This window comes from Bidens hawaiensis, unplaced genomic scaffold (genome assembly GCF_021521415.1).
Source record: "Bidens hawaiensis isolate Kalapana, Puna unplaced genomic scaffold, B.hawaiensis_p1.1 tig00011868_1, whole genome shotgun sequence".
Taxonomy (NCBI): Eukaryota; Viridiplantae; Streptophyta; class Magnoliopsida; order Asterales; family Asteraceae; genus Bidens; species Bidens hawaiensis.
This window is the reverse complement of record NW_027491949.1, coordinates 214318-231345: the sequence shown is the minus strand read 5'-3', so window position 1 is coordinate 231345 and position 17028 is coordinate 214318. Positions and strand designations below refer to the sequence as shown.

General features: G+C 36.4%; 1 pseudogene across 1 annotated transcript; it reads left to right on the top strand.

Annotated features, from left to right (window-relative positions):
- The first annotated feature begins 5863 nt into the window (after nucleotides 1-5863).
- Nucleotides 5864-13853, top strand: LOC143539378 (putative F-box/FBD/LRR-repeat protein At4g13965; annotated as a pseudogene). The gene is made up of 3 exons (XR_013136428.1): nucleotides 5864-6931; nucleotides 7143-7334; nucleotides 13364-13853. The product of XR_013136428.1 is annotated as a putative F-box/FBD/LRR-repeat protein At4g13965 (transcript).
- Nucleotides 13854-17028: the final 3175 nt, after the last annotated feature.

The following is a 17028-nucleotide window of genomic DNA, read 5'->3' as shown; positions in this document are numbered from 1 at the left end:
AGTTCCGGTGCGGCTGTACATTATCCCTTCCGCCCAATCGATGTTGCAAGCCGGATGAGGTGTCAAAGTTTACCCTTGACTGCCAAATACCTAGCTTCCGCTTTTTATTTAGTCGGGCGGTGAGGACGTTGTCTTCTCTCGTCTTCTGAGTGTGGAGGTTTGTGCTCTGTGGGAGATCTCTACCCAGTTGCTTCTCCGTTTCCGCATAGCGTTTTGCTGCTGTCATGATGGCATCCCATGTGGATGGCATGCCATCTTTACCCGTTAGGGTGCGGATGAGCTCTGGGTCATGCGCGCCCTGGATGAAGGCAGCGCGAACAAGATCTTCGCTGATATTGCCCAAACTTAGCTTCTTTGAGTTGAAGCGAGTGATGAAGTTTGGCAGAGATTCATCTTCTTCTCGTATGCATTTGAGGATTGTCCATTGCTCCTCGGTATACTTCCGTTGCTGGCTGAAGTGTTGGCTAAACTTCTGCTGGAATTCTGCCCAGTCGTAGATGTGGTTGACCGGTAGACGATCAAACCAAGCTCTAGCAGCCCCAACAAGCGTCATTTGGAACATGTAACACCACGTGGGTTCCGTCCAATTGCTGACGGTTGCCCCCGCTATGAACCTGTTTAAATGATCGTCCGGATCAGATATACCGTCATATGTGCCTATGTTAGGCATTTGTTTGGCACTCTTTGGGGCGATTGCTTCCGCAATGTCCCTTGCAAATTTGGACGTTCCCGCATTTGCAACGTTTGGTCTGAACGTTTTGGAGAAGTCTCGTGGACTTCCACCTGTGCTTTTTGGTTTGAAGGCTTGTCCAAAATGCATTTTCGGTTGGGATTCCATTTCCTTACGCTTCCCTTTTGCCCTATGGCGAGGGTTCGCGTCGGAGTCGGATTCCTCCGAGTCATCCTCCCAGTATTCGAATTCGTCGGCCTGTTGTACGGAACGCAAGCGTTCGTCCAACTCAGCCTGGAATTCCTTTTGTCGTGCCTCCGCCCATGCCTTAACTTCATCGAGGGTTTAGCGGGGGAGTCTCCGTTTCTCAAACTGGGTATCAGTGGATCCCAGTAGGCGATCATTTACTGCACTTGCCCCAGCTTGAGTAACTGGGGTAGTGTTTGTAAAATTTACTTCACTTGCCCCGGCTTGGGTAACCGGGGTAGTGTTTGTAAAAACTGTGTTGCCGGTATTCCCCCCAGTAGCTGGGGTTGTGGTTACCGGAATTTCTCTAACCATCTTAGAAGTTTGAAAAAACTGGAGAAAAATAAAGTTCTAGCTTTATGCACGGATGGCGCCAATGAAGAAACACCAACCAGACCCCGGATAGATTACTGATAACCTGGGGGTTAGAGAGATGTTTCCCTCGAGGGGTTAGACCCTGAGAAGATGGTTCTTCTGATAACCTGCAAAACAGACACCGTGAGCTTGTCACTGAGAAGGGGGGGTTCCTCCTTGTGACCACCCTCCGGCGTGAGAATCAGACTAGATTGCTCTTTAAATATAAAAGTATATTAAGAGATTGCTAGAGCAGATATCAGGTATAATATGATGATAATAGATAAGATATGTTAAGATTAGATGATCATACCATTTGTGGTATTTATAGCCGAAGGTAGGTTTCCAAGGATGTGTGGCCGGCTGCAACAGTATTCCTGTTCCACCAACAGTGACCTACGCACGTGCCCTGCTGGTAGTTGGTGGGTAGGCAGCGGCTGATAGTGACCAGGCCTGCTGTGTACTATTCCTTTTCCACCAACTGCCGGCTACGCACGTGGTATGGCAGTAGTTGGTGAGTAGGCAGCGGCTAATAGTGACATACAGTACAGGAGCATGCTGCTCGCCATACTGTTAATAAGCTGTCGTATCTTTAGTCAGATCTTTTTCCCATACCTCGTCAGGTACAGTACAGAAGATCTTCCCGTATCGTACGGACTGGCTTACTTGGGCGGGAGTATTCCCCCTCCCGCCCTTGTGCGGGATTGTTCCCGGCTTCGCTCATTCCTTCAGGTGACACTGAGTGATTGAGAGCTAAGTGCCTTGTGCGTGTAGCCTTGCTGCGCGGGTGGCCTTCCCTAATGGCTTGTATCCGAGGCTGCGGGGACAGGCGGAGTCCTTCACCATTGGGAGGCATTTCCTGCGGGACCAGCTTGCGTACTGCGCGTAAGGACGTCACGTCTCTGAGCATGGTTGGTCCTGCGGATCTAGTTGGTTTCTGTGCAGACATCCCTGTTTAAGGTGAGTCTTGCAGGTCCAACTGGGCTCTGCTGGGACCTACCTCTTCAAGCTGACGGTGTTTCTTCGCTGGTCCCGCAGCAAAAGACAGTAGAGAGATTAATATTTATGGTATTAATACGGATCATTTATTTGGTGTGGGTGACTGGGTGAGTTTAGATTTTTGGTGGGTTTTGTGGCTGGGTATTGGGTTATTGCTGTTCTAGTTTTATACTCGTAGTTTGGCTCACAAAACTTGTAAAGCTTTTCGTTCCTGTGCTTTGATACTTTGCTATTTCAGTTCAAAATTTGAAATTTTATCAATTTAATGTTTAATTTATTCACCTTTTTTTTATATAACCCCTAAGAGCATAATCTAAGCCCAAAACCATTAAGCATCGATCAAAACAGGTCTACATTTACTCTGTCGACAACAATAATCATACCCCCTCGCTTATTTAGTTTCTAGGCATTTCCAAAATTCTCCCCCATGGTGGAATTTATTGGTAAAGTGGTCGAGGTAATTCCCTGAAACCGTACTATACCGATAAAACTAAAATTGTTTCTTTGGTTTATGCATAATAGTTAGGGTTTAAAGATTTAACATATCGTAGCAAACATCTTGGTCGAAATCAACATCAGGAGGTCGAATATCCCACATTTTCATGCTTGCTCAAGAAATTGATACACTAAATCGCATGTGTGTTCTTTAAATCGTGATATTGTTCTTGAATATTTCAAATCTACAACAACTCTAGGGTTAAATTCTACGAATTCAAGAACAACACCATGATTTGAAGAACACACATGCGATTTAGTGTATCGATTTCTTGAGCAAATATGAAAATGCGGGATATTCGACCTCTTGATGTTGATTTCGACCCAGATGTTTGCTACGATATGTAAATCTCTAAACCCTAACTATTAGAAACGATTTTAGTTTGTACAGTATATAGTTCGGTTTTAGGCAATTACTCTGATCACTTTACCAATGAATTCCACAATGGGGGAGAGTTTAGGAGATGCCTAGAAACTAAATACGAGAGGGGGTATGATTATTGTTGTCGACAGAGTAAATGTCGACCTGTTTTGATCGATGCTCGATGGTTTTGGGCTTGGATTATGCTCTTAGGGTTATAGACAAAAAAAGACTGAATTAAATTAAACATTAAATTGACAAAATTCCAATTTTGGACCAAATTAATAAAAGTATAGAACCACAGGGACGAAAATCACCATTAACTAAAAATAAATAGGAGAAAGATAAAAATATTCTTAAACTAACGACATAGTTGAATGCCGTTAGATAGGGGGACATAATTGGCTAATGTTTAAAGCTATAAGGACTAAATTGATAAAATTTCAAACTTTGGACTTAAATGGCGAAAGTAGCAAACCACATGGATAAAAATGGCCATTAACTTTTTAATCAAATAACTAATTACCTAAATTATAGAAATTAAAATATGTTAGTAATTATGTCAATTTAATCAAAATATATATATCTTTAATGAATCATATCTATCTTTTTTTGTTAAATCAATTTATATACACTTTTGAGTGTAGGAGTTGAATGTAGTAATATTCAATAAACGATAGTTATAGCTCTAAGATGATAAAAAACAAGAAAAAATTATGAATAAATAGCAATTTTATTCTTACGTATTCATTCAACCTCCATTGATCTATAAAGTTTTCATCAATCTCTTTCGAAACTGTAATACAAAAACGTGTTTTATTCATACTAATTTAATATATGATATTCTTTTTTTATGTTATTAATAATGATGGTCGTCATGACGGCGGTGATGATATTCTCAGAACGACCATCATCACCGCCATCATGGTGGTCTCTCTAAGGAGTACAAATGTGCATATCACAAAAGAGAGTATATGGTTAGAGAGGGGGGAATAACCTGATGGAGAAGATGCATCTTCTTCTAATTATAGGTGGAGATGATCGAGTGAAGTCCTAATGGGCCTTTTCCTACCTTGAGCCTGCCAAGATTGTATTAAATGAACTGGGCTGCCCTCATATGTGTGGGGTTTTTTTGGAAGGTAACCTCCACAACTATATATGAAATATATTAATTAATTATATGCAAGGTCTAACGGTTGTAATTCTTCGCAGTGGTTATGAATAGGAACTAGCAAAATTGAGAAGGTAATTTTATTTGATTAGTTGTATATATATAATATGTTAATATATGGGTTTGGATCAAATAGAAATGACTTTTATTGTGAGAAGTGTACAAATAATTAGAGTAATTATGTTAACACTATAGTAATTAGTATTCATTATAACTTTTGAACTAGAGTAATTATTATTATACTATATTATTTTTTATAACATAATTAATCTAGTTCAAAATTACTTTAATTATTTGTATGTTTAGTATGCTAATTTTATTTGTACCGAATCTCACCCTGTTAATATATATAGCTAATATTAATTTGGTATTTTGTATAACAAGGAGAACAATGAGTTATGACAAAAGCAACTGTTTCCAATGTATGAGTAATGAATACTTGACGATTTTCGCATTATTTACAATGAAAGGAAGTTCTTTCAACAAGTTTCGTTCGAATATGTAATGCAACGTTTTGGAAAGATAAAAACTTGAAGAGAACAAATATAGAGTGTTTAAAAATTTTTTTTGAAAAGACCATCTTATTTATATTATGTGGTTTTTAATTTATAATGATGATGTTTATTTTTTGTTATTATATTATAGTTAATTTATTTTGTGATAAACATTAGAATACCCGAAATGTGTTTGAACCGACACAAATAGCAAACCCATTAAAAAGAAATTCCTGAATTCTGAACAAAAATTAAAAACTATATGGTGAAAAAGAATAAAAAAAAGAGATATATATGCGCTTGAAAATCTCAAGCATATATATATATATATATATATATATATATATATATATATATATATATATATATTTTGACTAGAACTCATAACTTATATATATAAACTATTTTTAAAGAAATTATTTATTGGATTACATCTCAAGCATATATTATTACAAAACTAATAATGGATATATCCCATATCACCGATCGAGTATGACACTATGACATGGGGTTGACATTGTCATCCCTAATTTAATTTGAAAGTATTGTAGTTGTATGCCAGCCGTAGACACATACCGACGAGCCTCCCTGCAGCACCAACGGCGTACACTCCTCAACCGGCTTTAGGGTTTTCAGGTTTACAAGCGCACTTTGATTTTGATTTTAGTTTCAAAATGATGTTAATTTATGAGTTACGAACAAACTACCATAGCTTAAATTAACACCTCTACTTCAAGCTTCATCTATTTATCTTTGAAAATATACACATAATTTGTTACTTGTAATTAGACAACACATTTGTTTTTTTATGTTAATTCTACCAGTTTAGAAATGGATGATTCAAAACTAGGGCTGTTCAGAAAACTCGTAGCTCGAGCTAAAAAATACTTTATCTGAAACCACATGAGCCGAGCCGGCTCATTTTGGTAACCGAGCCAAGATCGGCTCATTTAATTTCAAGCTGACCAGAGCTGCCTTGTTTAAGCTCGAACCCACGCTGGCCCGACTCGTTTACAGCCCTATTTGGAATCTGAAATTAAACTGCCTCTAAGGTTATTTTGTTTTCGTAGTTTTTAGTTTTCCTTAACTATGCATGCAATCAAATTGCAGTTTCTGGATCCAAAAGTGGAGGTGGTTTAGTTTGTTAATTCTTATTTCTTTCAGGGCAGAGTTAGGAGAGAATGGATTTTGAGCATAGTGGTGATCGACTAAGCACCTTGCCCGATGATCTTATTCTTATCTTTAAAATCCTTGCTTCGGTTGGCTTTAGACAAGCAATTGAAACAAGTGCTTTGTCATCTAGATGGAGGTATCTCTGGACTTCAATGCCCTATCTTCATTTCTCAGATGAGGATTTTTGTACGTTGGCCAAGCTCTCCAAATTTGTTAAGGGTGTACTGTCTGGCCGGAATAATCAAACGGACGTGTCTTCTGTCAACTTCACTATTTGTAGACGGGTTAGCGGTGCATTTATCAAAGGAATTTTGAACAAAGTTTTAAACTATGCATTATCCCACAATGTCCAAGAACTGAATATTGTTTGCTTGGATGGAGACAAGTCTGCTTCTCACTTTACTTCTCAGTCTCTTAAAAATCTGACTTTGAATGGGTTTTCTTACTACAAGAATTCCATTACGACGCCATCTACATGGAATTTGCTAGCTTTAACAACATTGAACCTCCGGTCTGTTACATTGTATAACGACAATACTGACAAGTCTGCTGGTCTTTTCTCTTACTGTGCAACCTTGAAGAATCTCACCTAAAACAATTGCAAAATAATGGGATTGAACGTTTTCAGTATATCTCATGGTTTCAATATATCTCATCCTGGACTATCTAATCTAACGCTTATAAGATGTGAACAGGGTGTTAATGTGTTTACACCTCAACTCAAGAATCTCACCATATATAATTGGGGGCAAGGGATACACCTGATTTCAGCACCTAACCTCACCTCCTTGCAGTATGAAGGTGATTTTAGTTCCTTGCAGCTTTCTACTGATATTCTTCATTTGGAGGAGGTGGGTATACGCACTTACCGTCCCTTTGAAGATAAGGCAAATGCTCATAAAATTGTCTGTTTATTTCAAAAGCTTCATAGTGTCAAATTTCTTACACTTGACTTCGATCTCGTCAAGGTATGCTGGTATAGTTTCTTAATGTTTATCTGTTATCATACACTTTTAGCAAATATCTTCAATATTAACGAAGACGATACTCTTGTGACTCCATAAAACAATAATAAAACTTTAGTACATTGAGAGTGCTTCCATTTGAGTGCTCTACTTACATGACTAAGAAGGAAATAGATTTTCATATCTTCACTTATTGTTTGATATGTTTTTTCAGTTTCTTTCTTCATCTGTGGAACTAATCTCACATCATCCTTCTCCATTTGCCAACTTAAAGAGTTTAAAGATTTACCCGTATTATGTTAATGGGCCGGAAGAGCTAACACCACCAGAAGTAATGTCGACCGAAGTAAAACACTATTTGCTTGTTGGTTCTCCAGGTGCCATCTTTACAATGGTTTTTCCTGAGGTACGTGCACCATCATGAAGAATATATATATACATGTATCTTTCCACACATTCCACTTATTGCTCTGATTGCCTAACCTTCTCATTCAAGTTGTTAAAAATATAGCATTATATACTTCCAATTTTATAATCCTCTTTTATTATTCTAATTGGATCTTATTTATGTTTCATGTATTGGATCTCTGTTGGGGCTCATATCTTCTTGGCAAGCCTTCATCCAATTGGCCCACAATGGAGTTTCATCTAATCGGCCCATACTGAAGCATCTTCTCTTCCTTTCAGTTGAAGATTGCTGCTCTCTTTAGCTGGCATTAAATCGTTGCTAATCAATTATGGATTGCTCTTTCCTTTCTTGCTAGGCTGCTATCAAGGATTGATTTGGCTATAAAAGGATCGCTCTTTTTTGTAGGAAAGAAATCAATCAACAATATCAATGTAGTCTCTTAATCTTCTTTGGTATTCTAGGGTTCATCCCTATGTTGTTCATATTCTTGTAGTTGAATATTTTGTATGAGCCATTCGGTTCTAAATCCTTTGTTCAATAATAATCATATGGTTCAATTCTTGACATGGTATCAGAGCTTTAGGCTCGGTTGATTGTCAATTGTCAATTCTTGACATGTTATTCGGTTCTAAATCCTTTCTTCATAAATTAAGGTCCTTATCATGCTGTTAAAAAAAGGCTTAAATGTGTTTAAAAATTTGTCTTTTGTGTCATCTATAAATATGGTTTTCAGCCCAGTTCAGTGTTTTTTCGCATAATTTATCTCCGCCTCTCACCTCTCCGGTTAATTATCTTCGTTAAACGTCCATGTTGTCCATTCTCTATAAGCCCAAATGTGGGTGCCTTTTGTTGCTATGCACCAATTGAGTGGTCCTCAAGGATGGCCTACTTCATGGGTTATTTAAAAGTTTTTAAGTTTTTGGTTATGACATATTGATTTGTTCCATATATATATATATATATATATATATATATATGTATGTATGTATATATAATAATAATACAAAAAAATATATAAAATATAAAAATAAATAAATAAAATTTAATAAAAAAAATAATAATAAAAAATAACCTTTTAACAAAAGAAAAACCTGTTCTAAATTATAAATTACATATTTTTCTCTAAACTTCTTTTAATGGTTTTTTCTAAGTGAAGATTAAATAAATAGTTTATTAAAAAATAAATAAATAAAAAGAAAGAATCTTTTTTTGGGCTTATATGGTCTTCATTTGGATTGTATAAAGTATCATGGCTTTTTGCATCCAAAGATTTTCGTTTCATTTAACAGAATTTTTTTCAAAAAAAAGTGTCTTTTGACTATGGCCATGTGTTGATGGGTGTTATTTTGTATCATGAAAAATCTTTTTAGATTACTTTCATGTTGTTTTTCATGATGATTTGTTTGACTCTTGTCTTATTGTCTATAATCTGATCTGGCTAGTTAAATCGTGCTGTTCACGCATTTTTTAATCAGTATTTTTATCAAGCGTATTCTTGATTGTGTTCTGTTAGCCTTTAAGTGCTTTCTCTTGCATAAGGATCCTTTGATACTTGTTGCAAAATCAATGTTTTGGTTCATATAGAAGTTTTTCTTGACTGGAAAATGGTTATCTAATGAGGTTGATCTGATTCTCATTATTATCGGATTTTTTCAATCTTGGTGCTCTATTCTTTGTAAAGTCGTAAAAGGATTTGATTATTCAAACGGTCTTTATGTTCTTTACAAGTTTTTTTTATATTAAAAGTCATGCATGTGACTTTTATCTTATAAAATCTCTTTAAAAGTCGTGTGACTATTGTTATATTCGATATGTTCTGATGGCTTATTGAATCATGTGATTCGTTTTTTGTGAAGTTGAAGTTTGTGCTAGAATCAAATTAGTCTTTATGTTCTTTACAAGAAAAGTTTCTCTTGTCAAGTTGTAAAAGTTTTTGATCAAGTCAAATCAGTCCTTAAGCTCTTCACAGCTGTTGTGTTTCAGACTTGGTTCTGAACTCTTAAAAGTCGTGTGACTTTTCTCTTATCAGATATGTTTCTGGTAGTTTTATTGAATCTTGTGATTCGTTTTTATTTGTGAGGTTGTAAAAGTTTTTGCTTGATTCGAATTAGTCTTTATGTTCTTTACAAGGTATAGTTCTTGTGAAGTTGTAAAAGTTTTTGATCAAGTCAAATTAGTCTTTATGTTCCTCATATGTCTTTTAGACATGGTTCTGAAGTTTAAAAAGTCGTGTGACTTTTCTTTTACCAAATTTCTAAAAGTCGTGTGGTTTTTGTCTAGTCAGATGGATCTGATAGTTTCTTGAATCTGGTGATTCTATCTTATATGTGAAGTTGTAAAAGTTTTTTGACAATGTCAAAATTAGTCTTTAAGTTCTTCACTTGTCTTATCATTAGATGCGCATTGAGTTCTTAAAAAACCATGTGTTTTTTTATTTTTTTTCTGATGAAATATATTTTTGATTTTTTTCCCTCTCTTGTTAGATGATTGTTCTTCCGTTTTCTTTCTTTCCTTGTGTTACAGGAAGTTGATATGTCTTGAGACATCCTTTTGTCTTTAAAAAAAAACAAAAAAAAAACATCTGATCCTTTTCTTTTTGCAATCATATGGTGTTGCTAATTTAATATGTTTTATGTTCATGATGGCAGAAATTATGATCTTCACAAAGTTATATAACCATATGATCATCCTTCAAACATAATATGTTTTCTGATGTGTTTTTATTTTCATGAGTTACGTTTTGGTGAATAAGTTATCTATGTATGACATATTCGGATTCTCAAATTGAGGGGGGTGTTAAAAATATAGCATTATATACTTTCAATTTTATAATCCTCTTTTATTATTCTAATTGGATCTTATTTATGTTTCATGTAATGGATCTCTGTTGGGGCTCATATCTTCTTGGCAAGCCTTCATCCAATTGGCCCACAATGGAGCTTCATCTAATCGGCCCAAACTAAAGCGTCTTCTCTTCCTTTCAGTTGAAGATTGCTGCTCTCTTTAGCTGGCATTAGACCGTTGCTAATCAATTATGGATTGATCTTTCCTTTCTTGCTTGGCTGCTATCAAGGATTGATTTGGCTATAAAAGGATCGCTCTTTTTTGTAGGAAAGAAATCAATCAACAATAACAATGTAGTCTCTTAATCTTCTTTGGTATTCTAGGGTTCATCCCTATGTTGTTCATATTCTTGTAGTTGAATATTTTGTATGAGCCATTCGGTTCTAAATCCTTTGTTCAATGATAATCATATGGTTCAATTCTTGACACAAGTATGCACTAAATTTCTTAAATGAGCCCATCTGTTACGTTCTTAAGTCAACCTAACTAGTTTGGAGATCTGTGGCACACTGGCACGGTAAGTGACATTATGGTTTCTTTAAATCTTTTAGGGATAATACCACAAAAAACCAACCAACTTTCTGTTTTTGTTCACAAAAGTCCCTCAACTCAACTTTTGCATATAAAAGTCCCTTAACTTGTTAATTTTGAACATAAATGTGAAATAACCTATAATAGCCTATCCATTGCTAATGTGATGCACATGTAAAAATAGATAAATAAGTAAGTTATATGATCATTTGATTGTGTTTTCCTTTTTTGTTTTATGGTTATTCTTGGATTTTTTGTTTCTCGTTTTTAGTTCCCTTGTGACCATAAATATATTCTCTCAAGCAAATGATAAGATAACAAAAACAACATCGCAATCAAAATAATATTGGTTCCGCAATTTAGATAGCGTTTACAATTTTCTAAACAAAAAATGGAAAACATACTTAAGCCATTACTTTCTAATTTGTATGAAACGGTTAGAGTACTTGGCGTTCTTCATCGAATATTTGGCTTTCTTGTTTAATATGATGTCCCCTCCCACCTCTTCCACCTCTCCTACCTCTTCCACCTCTCCCGCCTATTGCAACGGTACATTCTCTAGTCATCCTTGTTCGAGGCCTCCCTTTTTTTTCTTGGGTTCTTTTGGTGGTGCTTGTTTTTTCTCATTTGTGCATGTTTTCACATTATGTCCTATCTCCCCACAGTTACCGCAAGTTATGTGTCTTCCGGTAGCTGATACTGTTTTATACTTTCCTTGCTTTTTAGTTTCATGTCTCTTTCTTTTAATTGATGGCCTACCTGGCATTTTTCTCTCTTTTGGAGGAAGTGGCTTAATGTAAGATGTTGACTTCCACATCTTGCTTCCATTTACCTGTTTAATATAGTGCTTGTAGGTCTCTTTGAACTTCTCAACCTTGAACCAATCACTTACATATTCCTCCGGGTCATTGTTGATGAAGTATATAGCAGTTGTTGAATGCAAACAAGGTATTCCTGATATTTGCCATAACCTACAACTACACTCTCTATTATCAAGATCTACAGAGTAGGCTTCATATCCATCTCGTACCTCAAACATATTGCCACCACTCGAGATAACAATCCACTTCCTGGATATAAACATACAAAAAAAGTTAATAACTACAAACTACAACAGATAAATAGGCCAAAGTTACAACAAAAAAGCCCAAAGTGTAACAAAAAAATAGCAAGAAACAATCTCAAAAAAAAAAAAAAAAAAAAACAGCCCTAAAATACAGCAAATATTCAGCCCCGATGCAGCTAGAAAACAGCCCAAACAGAACTAAAAAGAAGAAAGAAGCAGGACCCGAACAGCCCAAAATTACAGCAAAAAAAAGGCCTAAAATACAACACAAAAACAGCCAAACATGTAAAGCAAGAAGCCGGACATACATTACCTTCCCACTTCAATAATTTTTTTCTCATTGTGTAATTCCACTCCATAATAAACATTCTAATCTCTTCCAACATTGTAATAATTGGTTTTCTTCTAGCACTCATAATGACATAATTAAAACTCTCACTAATCCCATTCTCAACAGATTCACATGCTTTACCAGTTTCAAAGAAAGCCCTAGACCATGTATTTGGGTATCTTTCAATTAGATGATCGTAAGTCTCAATACTAATAGATTTAATTTTATCCAATATAGAGAGAAATTCATGCTCGAGAGTCGTTTTGGATGCTGCCCAAAATAGATTCCTAAATTCTACCCCATTATGCTTCTTTTTGTTCTCTACTTCCACAACAACCCAAGCTATGGGATAAATCTGGTTATTTGCTTCCCGACCCATTGCTGTTAGAAGTTCTCCTTTACATAATCCTTTTAAAAATGTTCCATCTAGGCCTATTACATTCCTACATGAAACCCAACCTTCTTTTAAAGCTTTGAAGCATATGTAAATTCTGCTAAAAAAATTACTTCCATCTGGCATGCCATTCACTTCCACTTTTACAGAACTTCCAGGATTGGATCTTAAAATCTCATGTGCAAAGTCCCATATCCTAGCATAGTGTTCTTTCAACCCACCTTCTATTTCGTCATTCGCAATAAGTTTTGCCCGAGTACATTGACCTCTACTAACTTTGACCATGTAGTCATGCAATATATCTGCTTGCATGTCTCTTATTTTAACGAAAGGTCTTGCAATGAGTTGTCTAAAGTACATATTAGGAACTGCCATAAATCCATAATACTACACGGAATTGCATAAAAATAAGCCACAATATCAAACAACAATATTAAACAATGATGATTTGATTTCAAATATATTTATTGATTTCTTTTTCAATTACGCACCTCAAATCGATTGAAAGTAGTCCTGGTAGGGAAGATTAGTTCGATCGTCGTCCTGATGGGGGAGATTTATTCGATCGTTCGTTGTATCATGAGTGCCGCTTTAGTTTTTTTTTCCTAGGGTTTAATATCTTTGTTTGATAGTTTATATGATTGGGTTAAAAGGCTTTCTTTAATAAATAAAAATCAAGGTAACCGGTTGCACCGGTTATAGGTTTTTTTTTTAAATTTCACATTTATGTTTAAAATTAACAAGTTAAGGGACTTTTATATGCAAAAGTTGAGTTGGGAGACTTTTGTGAACAAAAACAGAAAGTTGGTTGGTTTTTTGTGGTATTATCCCAATCTTTTAATATCATGGAAACACTGCAGGAGGTTAGAGCTATGAACAAGACTAAGTTGGCCCAAGAGCTAATTAAAGATTTACGGGCGCTGCTAAAGCATGAGAACGCTAGTATGGGGACCAAAATGGTAAAGATGGATGAAGTTGGGAAGGCACATATTGACATTGAGAGCTGTTGGAAACATTTAAGTGTGCAGATTGAGAAAGGGAAAGAAAAGGCTTCTGACATCATTTCGAAGTTGAATCGGATTAAAAAGTTACTGAGAGAGTTGCCTGCATTAATCAGGGCTGCCATTTGACCATCTTTTTCTACTTTGTGTGCCGAGGCCGACAATGTAATGAATAAAATAACAGATTGTGTGAAGACGGATTGCGATATCAAAGACTTTTAAGTGCGTGCTTTAATGAACTTGCTATAACGTTTGAGCCGTCTTCTTAGCAAATTGTGATGTTCTTGATAGACATCTCTGGAACAGGTCGGATCGGATATCCATGGTGGCGGTTGAAGGCTCCCATACAAGTATGAATCACTCCTCGTCGACCCTTTTATAGTTGTGCCTTTTGCTTTTTAGTTGTACTTTACTTTCCAGTTTACCTAAGGTTTAGTTTGTTTTCTTTCCTTTTTATGTAATGAACTTTAAATGTTGAGGGGTGTGTGCTTATGAATTAAAAGATGTTTTCTTCTGTGTTTTCTCTTTTCAAGTGACCGGTTGTATTTCTATTCATAATTCAAGTGGTGTTTCTGTATCCCAGTTCGACCATTGTGGATCCGTTCTGAATGCTGAAGTTTCTAGATGTTTAATACTGTTATTTATAACAGTTCTTGATCTACCTCGTACTCACAAGTGATGACCAAGTCATGGCCGGCTCTCTCTGAATCAGTTTTACATCTCGAATCTCTAAACTGGTGCCAAACTGCCGGGATAGGTCGGGAACCGACTCGCTTTGGGTCAAATCGGTTACAAAGTTTTGTCGGTTAGAAACCACTTCGCCGGTCCAAACCGGTTTTTTCTTCCACCTCCACTATAAGATTTCAAAATAAAGTGTTTACAATTAAGATCCAACTTATTATGCATAGGCTTTCGACTTGATCTCCTCATGATCACCATACCTATTAAAAAAAAGACAAATAGAAGAAATTATATTCTCATAATTGTTTATTTACTGCCAAATAAGACTATATAGTAAGCAGTCTTTTATTGGTACAACTTAACAAGTAGACAAAAACCCATTTTTGAGTGTCTACAAGCACCACATGTTCAAGATTTTCTTCTTGCTATCCCTATAGATGGATTAGGCCAGCATATGTCTCCAGTGGAGTATCGTAGTATCCTTAAGTATCGCCTTATGATTCCTCTATTTCCGGTTGATGAGATATGTCCTGTTTGTCGTAAAGCGTGTTTAGACTCATATGGGGAGCACGCGGTGCACTGTAAAGAGCTCCCGGGATTCAAGTACCGACACGATCTGGTTAGGGATGTGCTCTTTGATATATTCAGGCGAGCTGGAATTTCTGTTAAGAAAGAAGCACCTGTGAATTTCCTGACTGACCCGTCGGAGGGAAGATCATCTCTTCGACCGGCTGACATTTTGGTGTTTGGATGGATAGGAGGGAAACACGTGTGTGTGGATTTAACAGGGGTTTCTCCTTTGGTGGGCTTAGGGAGTAGTGGTTTCGCGGTCGGTCAAGCCGCATTAAAAGCTGCTTCAGGTAAGGTGGCAAAACATGAAAAAGCGTGTCTTGACAACCAACATGTATTTATTCCTTTTGCTTTTGACACTTTTGGTTTCCTCACGCCTGAAGCTGTGGAGCTATTTACCCGTGTTCAGCGGGTCATGCATAGTATTGTTATGACTCCAAGATCAGCAAATATAGTTTTTAAAAGATTGGGTTTTGCGATTCAAAAAGGGGTAGCGGCGCAGCTTGTTGCCCGCTTGCCTTCTGTTTCGATATAATCCAATAAACAATTAATACGGCAAAAAAAAAATTAACAAGTTAATAGTCAAAAACACACCTCTTGAAATTTCTTGTTTAGGCTGTAGGCCGTTTCGATGTAGGTTGTAATTAATTAATTAATTAAAAAATCTATGTGTAGTCGTACTACGGCTCGTTCAAAATCTCAGTGTATTGTATTCAGATGCTTTTGAACAGTTTTAGACGTTTCATTATAATTCTTCTCTATGTTCTTATAGGCGTTTGAAAAGCCGCCTCTACCATCATAACTTAAAGAGAATTTAGGGTAAGAAATGAGTCACGATTTTATTAAATAATATTAATAAAACAAATAAAGATACTTTCTTTATACATTTGGGAATCGTAATTAATATATATATACAAATCTAAACGAGAATAATATGAAATATAACATATGTACATATCTTAATTCATACCGAGGACTTCGACTTGTGCTCCAATAGCTAATTCTTGAAACAAGTTGAAACTGGGCAGGAGTCGAGTTAATCATCATGCTGAAACCGCATCGGTAACACATTCACATCATTTAGATCGTATTGACCGAGACCCAAGCATCACCACCAATGCTCCAAGTCGTGTCTTCTTGTACAGTCCTTTACTCGATGAACCCGTCTTGATCACCCGAAACCATCAGCACATTCTTAACCACAAGATTGAACAAACTATAGTTTCTGGTGTGGCTGAGAATTTCTGTTAAACATAGGTCCTTTAAAACAGGTTTCAGGCCACCTCCATGAGCCCGTCTGTTTTCCAGGGTACAACAGCCAAAGCTGTATGTACTGCTGGGATTACCCTAGCACCCAACCATATTTGTTACGCGAGTTCAGGATAATGAAAGTTGGAAACGATCTAAACTATCTGTGGTGTGTAATTCGGTTATTGTGAGTTATGCTTGTTCTATGTGTCTCTTCATCTCCCCATAACTTCTATAAATAGAAGTTTCAGATCGGACACGTGTCAACATATGACATACACACACGAAACGTGACGAAACAAGCTCGGGCGCTGACACATGGCGCAGTGACTCACCACACCTACGGACACGGTCATGTTGCAGTGACACATGGCTTCTTATGGAGCACACATCACCATGAGTTGGCACCTAACCGCTAACTCATCCCACTCACTCGACACTTGGCTAATTATTTTAACGGTAAAACACACACTCTTCTTTTCTTTACTATAAAATCATCTTACCCAAGTTTAAACCTAAGTCTTCGCCAAAGAAGCTTTGCCTCTTACCATTGAGCTACAACCCAACTGGCAACAATCCTCGTTCTTCAATACTAACTAGGTAACCCGTCACATTGCGGCGACACATCGACACGAATTCGGTTGATATTCTTTAGGTTTGTAATGGTAACGACAATAAACCTAAACAGTAAACATTCAGAATAGTATTGGCACTAGCATAACTTATGGTATTTTGAAACGACATGTAGTCACTTGGTGAATGGTGCAGCTGCAAATTGACGTGAATTCGGTTGGTATTTGTTAGATTCGGAACTGTAACGACAATAAACCTAAAAAATTAAACATTTAGAATGGTATTGATGCTCGTATAGCTTATGATATTTTAAAAACTAGATGTAGTCGCTTGGTAAAACCAGCACGTTGCTTCTGTGAGTTAACGCGAATTTGGTCGATATCGATTAGATTCATAACGTTAACAACAATAAAACAAAAAAGAACATGGGAAGAATAGTATTGGCACTCATA